Source organism: Colias philodice, chromosome 13, assembly GCF_061535455.1.
Source record: "Colias philodice isolate Cphi_HAF_F1 chromosome 13, ilColPhil1 Martin Lab GWU primary, whole genome shotgun sequence".
Taxonomy (NCBI): Eukaryota; Metazoa; Arthropoda; class Insecta; order Lepidoptera; family Pieridae; genus Colias; species Colias philodice.
Genome location: NC_143098.1, coordinates 10891110 through 10909127, shown reverse-complemented (window position 1 = coordinate 10909127; position 18018 = coordinate 10891110). Strand labels below are relative to the sequence as shown.

Genomic DNA, 18018 nt, shown 5'->3' with positions numbered 1-18018 from the left:
ATTCAAGAGTAAGGTTTTAGTATATAATTTATTAGGTTTTATACAAAGCGGGCGAAGCCGCGGGCGGTAAGCTAGTATTTTATAATATTTTTTTTTATTTATGCAATATGCTTTATAAAACTTTAATATTTAAAAGGTGTAAACACCTTAATTTTTCTTAGGTGACAGTTCAATTAGTTAGATAATAATTTATGTAAACTTGCCTTTGATAGGAATCAAAGCCACAACCTTCCAGTTGATAGGTATCTAACTCTTTTGCAACTTTTACGTAACTTAAACTTTTCACTTAGAAAACTTAGAAAAAAAATTAAACTTAGAAATCTTAGTGCAATTTCCGATTCAACTAAGTTTTACAATTTTTGATATTTTTTTATAAAATAATATTTTAGTCAAAATTAAAAAATTAATTAAATTGAGATTACCTACTAGAAGATAAGTTCAATGAAACTTTAAAAGGTATGTATGATTAACTTTATTGCATCGAATAAATCTTTATACGTGAAAATTTTCTTTTAAAAATAATTCTTATTAAAAATTCATACCTAAAATTGATTAGTCAATCTCCATTTTCTATTTTTTCCGATGCCCTTTACCAAGCCATTCCTTTGTCTCACGGACATTTAAATTTTGACCTAATTTCCATTCTGCTAAGATCTAATTTAACTTGTCATCAACTATTTGTACAAAAAAAAAACAATAAAGATCTATCGCTATCTCATACAACTTTCAATGCACGACAAGGTCAATCTTGCATCTCTTTTTCGCAGTGCCATTAAAAAAGGGACAAAAGACATCCCACGTTTTAACTGAAATGATTATGATATGAGCTAAAAGCTATAATAATGACTTTATTTGCGATTAATGGTACGACTACACAGAGCTTTAAATGCAGAGTAAAAAATATAATGGTACGGCTACACGATGCTTGAAATTTTCTTTAATTAACATTAAACTTATACTATTTTAAATGCGAAAGTTTGTATGGATGTATGGATGTATGGATGTATGGATGTATGGATGTTTGTTACTCTTTCACGTAAAAACTACTGAACCGATTACAATGAAATTTAGCACACATATAGAGGGTAACTTGGATTAACACATAGGATAGGTTTTATCCACGGGAACGGGAACTATGCGGGTTTTCCTTTGAAAACGCGGGCGAAGCCGCGGGCGGAAATCTAGTTAAACTTATAAGTTATAAATTATAATGAAAATAGGAAAACTAAATGTATTTATTTTTAATTTAAGGAATATTTTACGCAATATTTACATTAATTTATTAAGCGAAAGCTTCTGGCAATATATAAAGGGCAACCTTTTAAAAGGTCCAATAATATAATACTACCATTATACCAAAACATTGCTCGTGTCAGCAATTCTTGCTTGATACGCTAATCTGAGTCACGTATGCACAAAATTCCATCAAAATTTCCTCAAGTGCTTAGCCATCGACTTAGAAAGCAGACTTTTGTAAATTTTCACTTAAATACTATGGTCAAAGCAAGCTTGAGTTAAATAATAAATTCTACGCTTTTAATGTACTTATTCACAAGTTTCATATTATAAAAAAAAACAACAACATTCATATTAAGAAGTATTAATAAACTGGCCAAAATCTGCCCCTAAATAAAATCTATAAAAAATCTGCCCCATACCCCATTAGTACTTTGCCCTATAAAACTAAAATGCATCATGACGTCACTCGACTATCTATTTGTAAGGCCTTGTGCACAATAAAAAGGACAAGTATCAACCGAACACCTTACTACAGTAAAGGCGTGTGCACATTACGCGGGTTATTTTAATTATTTATTTATTTATTTTAAATTGAAGTCACTAAAACTGAAGTTTTCATTCATTTCATTCAAAAATTGCTATAAAACATCAAATGAAGTAGAAATAGGACTTTTTCTTTGTTTCTATCGACTTTCTCTTTAACTAAGATATCGAAATTATCATGTCTACGCTAAGCTCTACATAATTTTATATCTCGTAAAATTTGATTGTAATATTGTTATGTTTTATTTTCTTTGTTTTATTATATCATCACTACATAGTATAAAACAAAGTCGCTTTTTCTGTCCCTATTTCCCTATGTCCCTTTGTATGCTTAAATCTTTAAAACTACGGAACGGATTTTGATGCGGTTTTTATTATTAGTGATTCAATAGGAAGGTTTTAGTGTATAATTTATTAGGTTTGAGACAAAGCGGGCGAAGCCACGGGCGGTAAGCTAGTTGATTATAATCAAAACACAATGTATATTTTGAATTATGAAAATTCCAAATATACTAAAAATATATTTCAAGATGGTTTTAGATCACGCGCGATCATTGCACACCAATGTGGTAGCGCCGCATCAAATATTGTTCAGCTGTTCAAGGTTGTCTGCATTGACTGCAAAGGGTGAAGTATTTTCCTCATCGTTCAATAGATTTATTTTAAGGGCGTTGCGTATGCGCATGTTTACATTTGCTCGCTAATAATGGAAACGACTGGACAAATTGAAATGAAATTTAGCGGAGAGATAGTCTGTTGTATTGTCTATTAAACTTTTATAGTGTAATAGAAATTTAAAATTAATAATTTATTTGTTTGAAGGTGGGTAACTATATTCTTATGAAAATTATCATCAAATCCTATCCATAATTTGTGGGATAGTGGAATTAAAAAAAAATGCAAAAATATCAAATTATTTTATACCCTCTTTTTAGTAAAGTCGGTTAAAAGGAACAGTAGCTGGCGCTCAGCAAACTTTCTAATCGTAAACCACGTAAAATATTAAAAAGTTACAACATAATTAAATACACTTTATGTGACTTAAGATGAGTTATCTGATGGTACCATTTTGTACCGTCACCAATTGTTTATGATGGTTTTAAAACCCGTTTTAATTCCGCATTTTTAACATTAACACTCTGAAAAAAAAACTTGGCATGATGAAAAATTTTACCTAGACATAATGTTAAATAACTAAATTATAATTAATTAGCTTTACTACATCCTGCGGCTTTGCTCACTAGATCTAGGGCAGGAGTAGCTTATGTTCTGATCCACATAATAATCTATCTCTGTGTCTAATTACATAGATATCCGATAAGCCGTTTTGCATGAACGAACATACATGCATCCATGACAAATACTTATCGTATTTAAACATAAAAGCTATGTTTTAATTGAAATTGTATTTCTACTTTCTACCATTATATCGTAAGAACTAGCTATGCTTCGCGGTTTCACCCGCAATTCTTCGCTTCTGTTGGCCTTAGCGTGATGATAAAATAGCCTATAGCCGTCCTCGATAAATGACCTATCTAACACCGAGAATTTTTCAAATCGGACCAGTAGTTCCTGAGATTAGAGCGTTCAAACAAACAAAGTCTTCAGCTTTTTAATATTAGTATAGATAATAATAATTTGTGTCCCATAACACATTAAAATTCTCTAAATTCTCTGCGTGTTGGACCTTTGTCCCCACGTAAGCCTTCCAAAGGACCGGGTATCTTCCTTCTGGTGGTACCCGTGTATTATGGAGAGAGACATAATAATTTGATTTAATAATAAGATTGATAACATAAGCTTTTGTTTATTCCTCAATAAAGAAATAATAAAGAAACAAAGCATTATGATGGTTCCCTAATCTTTCTTAGTTATTACCCAGAATTGACAAATGCTGGAATAAATGCGTGGGTAACTCCATTTTAAATATTATTTATTCATTTTTAAAAAATGCTAGAGCATCTAACGCGTGGGTGACTATGTACTTATCTCAAACTCAAATGTTTTTCCTATACACTTCTAAAAGTATATAATACACGTCTTCTAAACAGTATTTTTTCGGTTCTTCTGAGTAGAATCGGCAAGTCGTTATTAGTTGTTGCTATTTTATAATATAAAGTTTCAACGACTCTATTAAAATATCAGTTCTTTGGTTGTCTAACTAAGGTTCTATTTGAAACTTATAAATTACCATGGTATTAAATAAGTATATTTATATACTTACTACATACTCCGACTTCGTTTCGGCTTATTTAAGCCAAAATATTATTTTAATTTTCATATGTTAAAACCTTTGTAGTTAGGCCATTTTAATAAGAATGTATTGATAAGAACTATCTATTCGACGGTAGAAACCGCTACAATATTACAAATCACTTTTGAAGTGACTAATAAACAGACAAACAGACGTCTCTAGTATATTCAAATTGCAACTCTACACAATCCATACTAATATTATAAATGCGAAAGTAACTCTGTCTGTCTGTCTGTTACTTAATCACGCCTAAATTACTGAACCAATTTTCATGAAATTTGGTATGGAGATATTTTGATACCCGAGAAAGGACATAGGCTACTTTTTATCCCGGGAAAATGACGCAATCCCGGAAATCCCACGGGAACGGGAACTATGCGGGTTTTTCTTTGACTGCGCGGGCGAAGCCGCGGGCGGAAACCTAGTACAATATAACAAATCTTCTTTTAGAAGAGCATTTAAATCGTCATTACAATACATTAAGGTACCACCGGTTCGGAAAGCAGTTTATACAGAGAAAAGCCTTCAAGGAACTTAAATAAAGATACATAGCATCTTGTTTTTGTGCTCTTACATAAAATTATGTTAAAGTAGCGTAGTCCATAATATTGTAATCTATAATATTGTAATCCACAATATTGTATTCTATAATATTGTAATCTATAGTTATTTAGATACTACTAGATTTCCGCCCGCGGCTTCGCCCGCGTTTTCAAAGGAAAACCCGCATAGTTCCCGTTCCCGTAGGATTTCCGGGATAAAACCTATCCTATGTGTTAATCCAAGTTACCCTCTATATGTGTGCTAAATTTCATTGTAATCGGTTCAGTAGTTTTTACGTGAAAGAGTAACAAACATCCATACATCCTTACAAACTTTCGCCTTTATAATAGTATTAAGATTAAGATTAAGATTGTAGTAAATACTATACTATAGATTACAATATTATTAGTAGTAATTAACCAATCCCATTAAAACCAAGTTTTCAGTTTCTTAGTAAAAGTTTTATTTCTGAAAAACGCGTAAGTAGACACTTATGATTATATTAGGAAACAATAGAACTGCAGAAGAAAAGTTTCAAGTAATCTTCGGAACTTATTGGTCCAATATCGAAAATACTTTTTTGAATAGGTAGTAACTACTTGAAGCATTTTTAATTTTTATCTTTTACTAGTAGTCTGCTCCGGCTTCACCCGTGGTACATGTTAACGTTTCCTGTCCATAAGAACCACACTCTTAATTCTAGGAATATTATAAAAAAAGTATTAACGAAATCGGTTCAGCCGTTCTCGAGCTATGCTCTTACCAACACATTTTGCGATTCATTTTTATATTATAGATTGAAACTCTACCAACGACTAAGCTCGTTTAACCAGACTCGTAAAATCTATAGAAATATCTCTATGTTAAAATTGTAAAATAAATTATTGCCCCAGGGTATAATTATTTATATACAAATTGTAAAATAGATAGAATTTATATTTCTATTATCCTTTAAAAACTTGGTCAAAACAACGATTTTCAGTAGTTCATTCATTAAAAAAAAACAACAATTTTAAAAGATTAAGACGAAGTTTTTTACAACCCTTTGGAATAAAGGAAGGAAAAAATATTGAGCATTTATTTTACTTTAAAAACGCCTAATTGAAAGAACTAACAAATTTTACAACAATGGCGAAATGTAGAGCTTCCTATTCATATTATTTTCGTTCTATATAATTACATAAATAGTATTCTAATCTTCTATTCTTCAAATAAATAAACTTTAAAAGCATATTGAATCTGTGGCCAGCATGTCCCTGACGCGCCCGCGCATTTTGTAGGCTTTCGAGAAAAAAGCACAAAATCAAGATGGCGGAATTTCTTGTCAGTTTCTATTGCTATTGACGTCACTGGACGACGTGTCCTTGTGCCTAGCGTCTAGCCGGGAATTAAAGAATTATACAATAAATTGTGTTTCTTTATTTGTAATTTATATTTCTTTGTCTTTTGTATTTATTTCACAATTTTATTAAAAGCTGCAGATTATTATATTCGTCGAGTAAGTTCTGAACGATGTAGGTTCCGAAGTGTAATAAAAGTTTAATAATTTTTTATAAATCATAAAACAATAAAAAACATTGTATTGTAAAATTTTCGTAGAAATAAATAAAATAATAAAACAAAATAAAAAGTACTTACCAAATAAACCAACCAAAAATAACACAAAGTCCAAATAATAAATTCTAAATAAAAGTTTCAAACACCACACGATCACACGGCACTGCAGCAGTCTTTTGTGATTTGCGAAAAAAGAAAAAAATCTTGAATTCTATTGAACAGTTTATGCCATCATCGGATACGTCTGTGAAATATAGATGCAAAATAAGAAATAACTTCGCCCGCCTTCAGGGTGTAGATATTAAAAACACTCGTTGACAATTAAAAAGAAAATTCAAATTGAAATTCGTATTAGAATCTGACTAGAGCGCGCCGACGCGTTCCGAGTACTTTATTATTCAAAAAATTGCGACGCACTGGCTGCGCTAATATACAGCCAGGAAGAGAACTATTGATGTAGACATTAAATACTTTTTAAAATCACCAACGAGCGTTTTGGAGCCAAAAAATCTAACCTAACCTAACCCTGTCGGGCGGGCGACTGGCGGGCGAGTAGGGGCCGCATTGCCAAATATTTTTTTTTGCATCTCGGCCGAATTATGCACTTGTATGCGACTTACGTCCTCCCTTCATTGTAGTGGTGCGACATGTACGGATTGGGCATTTTTATGTCTTCTCCGTGTGTGCGTCACTCACACACGCATCACCGACGAAATTCTTATCTGTGTGAGTGAATCGGCCCTTTGCCGAAGTTTCTTCAAAATTTCGCCGTGTTATGTAAACATGGTGTATTTTTTGGGAACTAAAATATTTAGGTGTTGCCCTGAGGGGTCAATAGCCGTATTTTTCGGGAACTCTGACTAATTTCGGCAAAGGATTCGTTTGATGACTGCAACAGAAGCTTGTGTTTGCTCTGCGCTGTTTCGGCGCGAACGCAAAACGTCAAATTTAAAAAAAGAATTTCTTCGCCATAAATGTAAACTTCCTCAATCGTGTGTAATTTTATTTTTGTAATTTACATCTCGATGGTATGTTTGCCTTTCGATTTTATACGCGGAATTTGTACATTGAGAGTAAAATACGATCGCAATCTTATAAGCAATATAATCTAATAGTTATTCTAAATAACTATTTTATGACTAAAAAGATTAAAGTACGCAAAATCCACACATTAATTGGGTCGTTGAATAAAAAAGGTTTAAAGCAAATTGGAGCAAAAAATCTGTAAAGGTCGTCGGGACATCAGAGACTTTAAAAATAGTAAACCCGTAATAGATCCACACTATGATCAAACAAGTTAGGTTATAGAGCGGCAAAATTTGACAGCCATTTTGGCGGCAAATTCACTGATTATTTATAAACTCTGTGTTAAAATATTGCCTTTCATTATTAATAAATTCATCTAATTATATTTGCTATAATTTGCGTCATTTTGATTAAAATTTAATAAAATATAAAAAAATACTTGATTGCAATTAAATAAAAAATAACATTATCGCGATTAAAAGGACGAATAAGTAATAAAAAATGTCCTATGTAACCCAGGAGTAATTGACACCATGTATGTCTGAATGACAATTTAATGTTTTAAACGTCATTAATATACGTAATAATATATTCAAAACGGCTCTATCAGTTTTAATGATATTAGTTTAGTAACCAAGTATGCATGAAGATTTCCCAATCATTGTTCTCTGGTATAAGAAATACAATATATTAAATTATAGATTAATATCTTATATATAAAATTTTCGTGTCACAATGTTAGTCTGCATACTCCTCCGAAACGGGTGGACCGATTCTCATGAAATTTTCTGTGCATATCGGGTAAGTCTGAGAATCGGCCAACATCTATTTTTCATATGTACCACGGGCGAAGCCGGGGCGGACCGCTAGTATAACTATAAAATATTTAGTAAGGTATTTCCATATTCTATTTAGCTATTTAATAATAAACAAGCCATACCTATTTATTTCAATAAACTATTAAATAATTAATATTATATTCTCTTTACAATGATGACATCACTGACATCAAGTGATATCACACACTGTCAATCAGTCAATGATTGCTGAAAGGCAGCGTGAATCATATACAGCTCTATAAACTTCACTAAAAATATTTCTAACGTGTTACGTACTTTTAATTGTTTCTATTATTACCTGAATAGAAATATTCTTCTTCATAATCCTCCAATTTATCCATAATTTATCTAAATAACGAAATTCATCCAAATCGATTCAACCATTTTTGCACATAACCTACACCTACACAAATTCATAACACCAGCCTATTACAATCTATTCCTTATTAATCTCTATATAAAAAAACTAAATAATTATATCGGCTGCACAAGCGCATCCAATCGCAGAGCTAGTATATAGCGTGCATTAGAAGCGGAGTTGGGTTGTCGGCCGATCGCCCTTGTTAGAAGGAGGACGATTGTATGTAACGAAACAGCGTCATAGATTAATGTGCAGATGTGACAAAGTGAAACGGATATCAAAGTAGTTTGAGTTGTTCGGAAACGTATTGATGTATTAAGTTTTCATTTGCAACAAAATAAATGTAATTGGAAAGAACATAAAAGTGGTTTGTTATTCTTCTCCTTCTTCTATGCTGATAATGTAGTGCAAATTAAGAGAGATAAAACACTTAAGTACTGTATAGCTTATAATGTAGAGCTGTTCTTCTTATCTATGGGAGAGAACTCCCTCAAAAATGATGCTCCAACCATTGAGTTACTATCTACTACGTACTAGAGAGGGCATCGCTACTACACTATTTGTAACACGAGTTAGAGCCAAACGTCTCAAACATCGCTAATATCTATGACTAACTAGCCGCACCACGCGCGCCCTGCACCGCTGCGATTATCGCACAGATTTTGTTCGTGGTGTCCTCTCTATACGTAGTAATAATACCTCAATGACTGAAACTTGCTTAAACGTTTTCAATACACTTTCTTTCCTAAATCACCTTCAACTTTCAAAACATAATTCTCATTTATTCCTACATTAATTTCATATACAAGCACTGCACAGTCTACGTTATTCCCATACTCTCTGCCATCACGCACACATGCACACAGCCAACATGCGCGGGCGCAGGTTCGTAGACACCTTTTGTTTTGGGACATTGATTAGGGACCGGCATGTTTTAGGATTCAACGAGCATAGTTTAATTCAACTTAGGTTTATCGGATTTTTATAGTTTTATTTGTTTTGCAATGGGTATGGAATCGCAAATAGAGGACGGTTTGAATAATTTGGCTGCAATTTCGTAGTTTTTCTAAAGTTGTAGTTATTTAAAAATGTAGAGCCATCTTATGTATGTATGTACTTATATTTTAAACATGTATCATCTTCCTTTAATCACTTAATCACTACATAGTATAAAACAAAGTCGCCTTTTATATCCCTATGTCCCTATGTATGCTTAAAAATATTTAAAACTACGCAACGGATTTTGATGCGGTTTTTTGTAATAGATAGAGTGATTCAAGAGGAAGGTTTTAGTATATAATTTATTAGGTTTTAGACAAAGCGGGCGAAGCCGCGGGCGGTAAGCTATATAGGTATAATATGTATGTAGATATTAATTACTATTAATGGAATTGTTGAAAATCTCTCAAAACGATGTCTCTTTCACACCAAAACGGCTGATTAATTCCGGATGAAATTTGCCCATAGTACAATCTTATTCACACTTTTTTTCCACATTCTTTTACACGAACACGTATTGGAAAGAACGGTCTAATACTAGTATTCAATGTATAGTACATTTTATCAAAACAAGCAAATCTTCGGAGAACCAACACGTGGAAGTTCAATCACATCACGGTCAAAAACCCGCCATTTATTACACAATGCTTATGTACGTGTATTTTCCTACTTGTATTATAATATGCATTTATGATGTATGACGCTCGTTAAATCTGAAAGAAGTGGACGGATTTTGATGAAACTAAACATGTAAAGATAGAGCTCTAATATCGACTCGTTGTTTTCATATAATATGCTTCTTTAATCTTTAATATTATAAATGTGTATATTGATATGTTTGTGTGTCAAAGATTTCGATATAAATGACTAGCTGCTTTCCCCCCGCGGCTTTGCGCGCGTTTAAAAAAAACCCGTAGGATTTCCAGGATAAAACCTATCCTATGTTTTATCCAAGTTACCTATGTGTGCTAAATATGATTGAAATCTGTTCAGTAGTATTTGCGTGAAAGAGTAACAAACATGCATACACATACATCCCTCCCCACAAACTTTCGCATTTATAATATTAGTAGGACTTGATAAATATAATAGTTTTACCTTTTTATCCCGGACAGCTAGATAAAAATAAATGTTATTTGCGACTTCTATTTTTGCACCGAACGAAATAGATTTTAGTGTAAGTGCATTTGTAAAACTAAGATATAAATTGAAAGTAACAATTTTACCAATAACACGCTTGGGGAAATAATAATGCACATTGTAACGTCATTAAAATGTATTTTATTAAACTCATAAATAAAACATTAGGTCACTGCACTCATAATTACTTAATAAGAATATTTATAATGCAATAAATATAAGTATAAATAATAACGTTTACTCCGTCTCTACATTTTACAAAAATAATGGTGTTAGTTCACCAAGAACATTAACAAAGTTCTAGATAAATTTGAACAAAATTAGAGCAGTGGCTCAGTGGTTAAAGTCTGCGACAGGAAACAATTACATCAGTTAGAAATTCAATAAAAAATGACCTAATTTTAAAATGATCTATCGAAATAAGTCAAATAAAAAGCTCAAGTTACTTCCGCATCGCACACCTGAAATCGTATCTTGCACCCTCGGACTTAGGACCGTTAATTTACTAATCTTCATACAAAATCGACTCATTGCTTCAACTGCCACTTTAACCACTGTACAACAAAGCTTATCAATCAAACACTTATCTTAACTAGTAGATACATATAACACAAACAAAGATCTTCAAAACATATATAATATAAATACCTAAATAAATGCACTAAACATACGTTGGAAACAACTAGATAGCAATCAAAAACTGACCTTGGACACCAATGTCATAGCAATGTTACTAGTAAACAGTTTGAACATCATTTGACCGGCGTGACTTTGGTCTAGGCGCACAGACGGACAAAAACACTTATCTATAAGTATAGCTTCGCGGAATTCATTTGTATTGTTATTATGGTAGGTAATATGATCTGTGGATCGGATTGCTTATTTGGGAGCTTGACTGACTATGCAAAAGGATAGTTATGTTTTCAGGGTATGTTATAGTTTACTTATTATACGGTTACAGAGGACCTATTCCTATAGTTATAATTCCCTAGAAATTGTAAGAATTATACCTGATGTAGTATCGATTTACTAGCAACATACTAGAATTCAAATTGAAGTGAAGTCTTTATAAAATTCTGTATAATACATTGTGAAATAGAGGAACTGTCATGACGTAGAACCAAACAGTTCGATGACATGTGACTTGCCATTCTGTACTTGGTCAATGTAAACTGAATTAGCTACTTATAGGTAAACGTCAATACATATCTAGTGGGTTAACCAGGGAATTACATTTTATGTAAAAATTTGTAAAAATTTTGTGAAAAATCAATAAAAAAATTTGAACTTTTTGAATTTTGATGGATATCTTAGAATACAAAGAACTATACCATTAGAACATTTATATTTTATGTAGTAATGATAGAAAATGACCTCACTGTAGAAAATTAAGAAGAATACGTTGTAAGTAGTAATAGTCGACGTAGAAGTAGTTAAATAAATAAAGTTATTTAGATAATTAAATATATTAGTCTTAAAAGATTATCATTTTCAAACGCATTCTACAGTATATATATCTACATATATCTACATATGAACTATTATACCTACAAAACTATATTATTAACTTAATATTATGATCATTAATAATTCGTAAATAAACAGAAAATCAACTAAATAAGCTAGGTCCGCTACCGTTGAACAATTACTTTTCAAATAAAATGCGTCATGCATAATAGATGGAGCGACGCAAGGTGACGAGCGAGTCAAGGGTAACCGATGACCGTACGCGTAGGTTAGTTTCATAGTTTGGATGACGTCATATCAATCGTCAAAGAAAGGCTACGATTTTGGTACCTTGAAATCTAATCTTGCCAAAAAAGTTTCACTTCTGACACACGCTATTTTTTATTAAATTTACATACAAAAAAATCAATCTAAATGTAACTTATTTATCGTAACCATCTCTTAAAATAAAATCAAAAAGGTACGACACACAACAGTTTTAGATGAAAGAGGAAACTGCTTGATCATTTATTTTGAAATATAAGAATGAGATAACTGCAAGGCAGGCATCATGTCAATAATTATTTAAAGTATGTCGCAATCAGTAGCTATAAATAAAATCTAACTCAACGCCATCTTCCTTTTCTTTTGGGTTGAAATATTATGATATTCCTAACCCTAATATATTGTTAAACAATAAAATTATATTCTATAATATCTAATATTCCATTCGTTAGAATTCTATCATATCAATCATGCCTTATTATCGACTGCCAAGAAAAACAGGTTTTAAATAAACCATTCTAGATATATGCGGGGAAATGCCCGAATGATAGAGTCATCAAACTTACAAAATATACCAATTTAATTCAGCAGTTTTGTATGGAAGGGAAACTTTGTGAACAATAAACATACCTACTTGTAGATAGTGACAGTCTTGGTTGACATCATTTATTTTTCACGTATTTTGTAGATGTAATGTAGATCGATACATCGATTAGAAATAGATTCATTTAGAACAGTATGTACGTATATCTATACGCTAGATTAATACAGTATATTTGGGATAGAAAGACAATTTTTTATACGTAACTAGATGTCCGCCCCGGCTTCGCCCGCGTTTTCAAAGAAAAACCCGTTCCCGTAGGATTTCCGGGATAAAACCTATCCTATGTCCTTTCTCGGGTATCAAAATATCTCCATACCAAATTTCATGCAAATTGGTTCAGTAGTTAAGGCGTGATTGAGTAACAGACAGACAGACAGAGTTACTTTCGCATTTATAATATTAGTATGGATATGGACTCTATGTAGATGGAGATGAAATCTATTTATTCTGAAGTCCTACTTATACATAATTTTAAACTTAACAAAATTGGGCTTTTTTTGCAAACTCTATATATGGCCAGTAATCATAATCATATCTACTAAACTTATTTGCTTCTTAGTTTTGTTTCCAGTCTGCTACACACGATCTTCAAACATTTTAAACAGATCCCGTCGAACTGAGTGTTAATTAAACTGGCTGTATCCCGTGGTTTTACCTGCGTCGTGCATTATACTTCATTATATATAGCCTATCCTAGCCAACCTTCTTTATTCACAATTCAATACAAAAGTAAAGTCAAGTCGGACCAGTAGTTCCCGCGCTTACCGCGTTCAAACTCTTAAGTTTCATATTATTGGTATACATTGAATCCAGCACACAAAATCTATTAAAAAACTCGGCTACAGTGCGTCATCTCCGTCTAAGAATCTAAGCTAACCAGTTTTTGGCCAGACGCGACCTACCGCACATGCCGTGCTATTGTCTTGTAAATGGCCTTCACATTACTGGACCATGGGTTTAGCTTCGGACTATAAGATTTTGACTATTCAATCTTTATGATGGGATATATTCGGTGGAAGGATGTCTGGAAATGTAGTATTGTCAATATGTCGGTTTTTATGTTTATCTAGCTGTACCCAGCGACAATTATTCAGTTCTATTCAATATGGCATATATTGTTATGAGAAAAATAAATAAAAGCAGTCTTTGAAACGGCTTATTTTGAAATATGAACTCAATTGATGTAGAATATTTTGGGAATCTTACATCAAAGTTTTAACATTTTTTTTAAATACGTTTTCCAGAATAAATTAAGGAAATATTTTCTAGCTTGTAACAAAACATCATCTTGTCCCAGGCTAATCTAAGATTTACCTGTAGGAAATAAATACACAACCGACATTAATATTTAATAATTTATGTTAATTTAGTTTTTTTAATACATTATAGCTATAAAATATCATACACGGTAAACTATAAAAAAACAGCGTGTGTAACGAGAACACGTTGCAGAAGTGAAACTTCTTTGGCAAGATTCAAAGATACCACAATCGTGGCCTTACTCCATGACGTGACGGTATTGCCATGACACGGCCTTGAAATTTTACTCTCAACGCGCCTAAAGAAGTTTCACTTCAAAAAAATACCTACTTTTTCTTGCACCCATCCCCCTATTCCTATTCTACAATTCACAAACCCACTCAACTAAAATCAATTAAAACACACATCTAGGCTACCTAAATTCGTAACCTATTCATAACCTACCGCACTATCAATTAAAACTATCAATTTCGCTTCATCTCAGGCCACATCTCAGCTTACCATCAGGCGAGATTGTGGCCAAGTGCTCCCCTATTGTACAATAAAAAAAACTATCAATTAAAACCTTTTAAAACACACATAAAATACAAATTTAGGCTACCTAAATACGTAACCTATTCATAACCTACCGCACTATTCCGTCCGCCGCGACCTCTAATGGTCGTTGACACTTGACTCATACCTATTTTGATGAGCATCCGGTAACAACTAGATTTCGTGGAATGTAAAAACAATGTAAATTTGGGGAATTTATTTACTAGAACATACTCTGGCAATCATTTTATAATTTGTGGTATTTTATGATCTATTATAAAGTTGGAGTTTGTTTGCTTGATCGCGCTAATCTCAGGAACTACGGGGCCGACTTGAAAATTTATTTCACTCCTAGATGGCACCTCCTATACTATATATCATCACGGTAAGACGATATATAGTATATGAGCGGAGCAATGTGGGTAAAACCGCGGGGCACAGCTAGTATGTAATATAAGCTTAATAATAGTTCAGTTCATAATAAAAATTCAAGCTTTTATATATGCAAATTGTATAACCTTAACCGGAATACAAAATCTATCTATCTGTCTGTTCGTATTAATCTCCGGAACGCCTCTGCCAATTTTGATAAGACCTCCACACGCAAGAGCTATCGATACAAAAGGATATACAAAATAATTTAACGCTCAATATGTCCAAAACGGACGAAGTCACGGCTGTCAATATGTATAAATTTAAAATGCAAAAAGGGACCCACAAAAAACGCTATCAAAAGCAGTTATAAAAATCGCTATGTTTTTATTCTTCGAATAGTGTCGTCGACCCAGAGGTCGAATCGGACGCAATAGATATCGCCTTGAGGCAGGCCGACACGCGCTTGGCACACATACAGATAGATAATGTATTTTTGGTACTAACTGTGTTGCTAGTTGCAATTTTCCCCGATTTTCGGGAAATTTTGGGGAGATTGTGAAGTGGTGTTTTTTAATGTTTTTTTTTTTTTCAATTCCGAGAAAAACTAGCAATAGTATTTGTAAAGTATACTATTTGTCAAGGCTACAATTTCAATGGATGGTAAGTTACTTTTTCACAAAATGTATAATTCTTTAATTTATATCTTTCTCCTTATAAGTTATAACTAAAAGATTTAGTAATAACAATAAAAAATATACACACCAATCCTTACTAAAATGATAATCCTCATCCTTGCTTATTAAGCAAATGCCAAAGTATGTTTTTTTGTCTTTCTTTCAAGTCACAACGGTGAACATATAATTTCCATGGAAATATCCCATGACCACAATTTTCCTAACACAAAAGTACTATAAATCTCATACTAATATTATTAAAAAATATTTTTTTGGGGAAATTCCAAAAGTATAGTATGCAAACACATTGTTCTAGTGTGCGTTATGTTTACATAGATTAGTTTTGTTAATGTGTGCTAATAAATGACTCACACACACATGCATGTTGAATTTAATGCGTCATTTGCCTGTTTACGACTAAGATTGGACTAGGAACAAAACAGATTTTATTTAACCGACTTACAAAAAAGTTTTCATTTTGAAATATACATTTTCTTTGTCATTCATTCAAAGTAGGACAAAACAAAACACGGTGTTAATATAGGAAGTTGGAACACCCGCGACTTCCCTCGGGTTTTATCAAACTCAATATTATAAATCCTTCAAGGTTTATTATTTCGAAAAATAGACAATAACTTTATAACAAAAATAATAATTTAAAGTTATTATTTTGTGACAAAAAATAACAATGTTCATCAGCAAAGTCTTCTGTCTCCGTAGCATAACATATCCTTTAAGGGCAGTTCCCGCCTGAAACTGAAACAAATAGAACAAGTTAATACACATAAAAATATACCTAAATATTAATAAAAATGATAGAGGTCTTTAAAAATTGCACTACAGTAAAGTGTAATAAATAAATTTCTACAAAGCCTGCTCTAAACAGCCAACTAAGAAGTCTGAAAAAAATTATAGAAAGAAGAACTTTAATCCCTTCAGCCCTTCAAAGGGATAATCCTCCAATAAAGACTATTATTTACGTCAAAAAATACTCGTATTTTAAAAGGAAATACGTTGAATAATAAAATATTTTCCACAAAGCTCAATAGGTAGGTATAGCGTCAAGGTCTAAGTTTGGTTCACGGCCGGGCGGCCATTCACGTTTTTAGATATTCAAGATCGTACTTGAAAAATGTATGAGGACCCGACGGTTAAACCTAATTTGTTAGTCTAGATCTGGGGTTTGGTAAATATACACATACAAACATATGTTTATACTAGCGGTCCGCCCCGGCTTCGCCCGTGGTACCTACATGTTTAAGCTATCCTATCTCTCAAGTTGGATCGAACTACACAATATGGTGTGCGAATTTTATTATAATCGGTTAAGTGGTTTAGGAGTCCATTGAGGACAAACATTGTGACACGAGATTTATATATATTAAGATGCAGGTAACTTATGTCGAGATAAGAAGACATAAGGATATTGTTTTTTTTTAAATGGTATATTGAAAAACAAATAAAAACTATATTACACTAGCTTTTGTAGACGGTTTTGCTTGAATGCGTATAGCTTTTACTTTCTAGAGCCGTATTTCAGCATCTTTTAGGTTTGTTTTCAGGTACACATAGTAGGTAATATATCTCGAAAGTTAAATTTGTATTAATACAAAGGTATTTTTCCTTTGTATTAATACAAATTCATCAAGAGTTACTTTTGAATTTACGTTTTTTATATAAAATAAAAATAAAAAACTAATCATTAAAATAATGTGACTAAAAAAACTACTAATTTAAAGAAAATTGACCTATCCCTAAGCACTTATTATAGTGATTAGTGACATTTAAAAATTGAGTTTGAGTTATATTTTGAGTATGAAATTAAAACGTTATTTCTATTAATACAGCTCTGTTTGTGAGTTCAACGACTGCAAACACCTTGAATTATAATAATGTCTGTAATTTAAGTCGTTAAATGTTAGGTTTTTTGACGTTCCAATACTTGATAGTATTACGTAGTTTCTGATATGAATTTTATATAATTTAATGTGAAAATTGAACCGTATAAGAAATTGTGACGTCAATTAGGAAAACTACACAAATACTTTCAAATTTAAATCAAATTTTTCTAAATATGAAATCAAGCATCAAAAGTTCAAAAAATATTATGAACCTAACTTACTTAGGTAATTGAAATAGCAAATATTTAAAAGCAATGTATGTTATACAATTAAAAAAAATGTTGCGTAACTTTTCGCAAAATATACTATAAATTTTCCAAAGTAAACATATAATAAAAAAATAACTAAATCCACCAACAAAAACATCACAAAACGATAGAAAAAACAACGTTTTATTTCAAACAATAATGTTATAACATTACGTCGAAGAAAGTCAAG

The 18018-nt window shown here is 32.0% G+C and overlaps 1 long non-coding RNA gene across 1 annotated transcript in view; it reads left to right on the top strand.

Moving 5' to 3' along the window:
• Positions 1-1128: 1128 nt before the first annotated feature.
• Positions 1129-18018, top strand: part of LOC149483668 (uncharacterized) — a 35531-nt gene continuing 18641 nt past the window's right edge. The window contains exon 1 of the long non-coding RNA XR_016316521.1: positions 1129-1197. This is a non-coding gene — a long non-coding RNA (uncharacterized LOC149483668). The remainder of the gene's footprint in view (positions 1198-18018) is intronic.